This window comes from Lathyrus oleraceus, chromosome 2 (genome assembly GCF_024323335.1).
Source record: "Lathyrus oleraceus cultivar Zhongwan6 chromosome 2, CAAS_Psat_ZW6_1.0, whole genome shotgun sequence".
NCBI lineage: Eukaryota > Viridiplantae > Streptophyta > Magnoliopsida > Fabales > Fabaceae > Lathyrus > Lathyrus oleraceus.
The window spans coordinates 418348892-418351195 of record NC_066580.1 but is presented as its reverse complement, the minus strand read 5'-3'; the positions used below and the strand labels follow the sequence as shown (position 1 = coordinate 418351195).

General features: G+C 38.4%; 1 non-coding gene across 1 annotated transcript; it reads right to left on the bottom strand.

The window, feature by feature from the left end:
• Positions 1 to 1735: 1735 nt before the first annotated feature.
• LOC127124959 (small nucleolar RNA R71) lies at positions 1736 to 1842 on the bottom strand. Its single transcript, XR_007804430.1, has one exon. It is a non-coding gene; the product is annotated as a small nucleolar RNA R71 (small nucleolar RNA).
• Between the last annotated feature and the right edge of the window lie 462 nt (positions 1843 to 2304).

Here is a 2304-nt window from a genome sequence, read left to right as displayed (position 1 = left end):
TCCAACATTGAGCCTAAGTGAAGAACCATTGTCATGAGCTTCTAAAGAGAGAGATCTAAGAGCTATTGAGGATCTTCTAAGAGCTTTGCTTGCTTGGTTGATTGTTTGAGCTTACACTTATTTGCTTGCTTATTCCAAAGGATGGGAGCTACTTGGATCATCAATATGATCTCAGAAGAGGAACTCCATTAGTGGTCTTATTTCTTCTTCTTCATCTCTTGTATGATTAGGACTTTAGCCATTCTTCTTCTTCCCTCCACTCTAACCCAAGCCAAAACTTTTGTGCAAACATTAACACTTGTTTTAAAACATTAGAAACCTAAGCATTATGCTTTTGATTTTCAAATTAACTTTTCATAACACTTATTTTGAATTGAATCTTTAAGTCAACTTTGACCATATTTTGTAAATACTTTTCATTGGTAAATATAACCCACTCAAATACCTTTGTGGTTTCAATGGCCACTTTCTTATAAAAAACTTTTCATAACCAATAGCTATTAGGTTTGAGTTATCCTTGAGGTAGATGTAATACTCACCTATATCCTTAGTGATGGACAATGAGTCTTCCATGCTTATTAAAGGGTTAACCCCTCACTAGCATGTTGAAGCTATCCTCACATGGTGGATTTGTGGTTTTAGGTTGAGTTTTCTCCCTTGGATAACAAAAGACCTTAAGGATTTTGGACCAATCAATTCACCAACTTGTTTTGAGATTTTTACCCCGAACTACGAGGTTTTGATCATACTCTTTTTTAAGATGGTACGTAGGCAATGAGTTTATCCATTCAAACACAAAATTGTAAATAACTTGTATATTCTCTTCTCATCTCTTCAATCATGTTTGCACAAACAAATTTTCACAAAAATACCAACCTGACAACAAGTGTGAAAAGGGCTCCCTAGGAGTACCTAAGATGTTTTGGGTGCTTAACACCTTCCCATTGCATAACCAACCCCCTTACTCCGATCTCTGACATTTTTTACTAGTTTTTGATTCGATAAAACTATTAGGTTTTTGTTCGCTTTCTAACCATTCCTTTAGATAAATAGAAGTGCGGTGGCGACTCGACTTGTATGGTTTACTTTTGATTTAGTCAATAAATCTAAAGGTAACGAATACCCCGCTACACCGTCATTTTGCAAACCCAATATCTATTTTATACCATATTAGATAAACACCATAATGATAGTAATCGTTAGATTGACGATTGGTCTCTGTGGGATCAATATTCTTTTATATTAGCCGATAAATGCGAAGAACCCGTAGTACCGGAAATTTAGTAGATCCTTTAGCGGAACCCGAACGTTATACTCGTACACGCCTCTTACTCATTCGAATTAAGAAAGCTATGGCTGAGAATCGCGATATGCGACCTCTTAAGGAATTTTCCCAACCCTTTGATGAGGAACCTAGTTAGAGTATAGTAAACCCCCTTATACCTGCTAACAATTTCGAACTAAAACCGTCTTTGTTGCAATTAGTGCAACAAAACCAATACGCGGGTCTCGCAACTGAGAACCCGAATCAACATTTAAAAGTTTTTATCCAACTAGCCGACACCTTTAAATCTAACGGTGCTTCACCCGATGTGACCCGTTTAAGATTATTTCCTTTCTCCCTCAGGGATAGAGCACGGTCATGGCTAGATTCACTTCCAACTAATTCAATAACTACATGGGAAGACCTTAGGAGAGTATTCCTTGCTAGATATTTCCCCCTAGTAAGACTGCTGTTCTTTGAAACCAAATAACTAGATTTGCTCAAAACCAAGGAGAATCGCTTTTTGAAGCTTGGGAGAGATATAAAGAGCTATTAAGAGTCTGCCCACACCATGGCCTAGAACAATGGCCGATCGTTCATACCTTCTACAATGGACTCCATTATAACATTAAGATGAGCATCGACGCTGCCACAGGTGGCGCGCTGATGAACAAACCTTATCCAGAAGCTTGTGACCTAATTGAGGATATGGCCCAAAACCATTACCAATGGGGAACTGAACGAGCATCAATAGAGAAAAAGGAGACCCAAGATGGAATACATGAGGTAAGCTCTCTAGACATGATGCAGGCGAAAATGGACGCTTTAGCCCTTAGGATCGAACATATGTCTACAGACACTAACACCGTAGGAGTAGCCCACATAGAGTGCAAACTCTGTGGATCTAAAGGACACGAATCAGCATAGTGTAACCTTTTGAACAAACTAAATACCGACCAAGTGAATTACACCCAAGGTAACCCATTTTCAAACACTTACAACCCTGGATGGAAGAATCATTCGAATTTCTCCTATAAAAA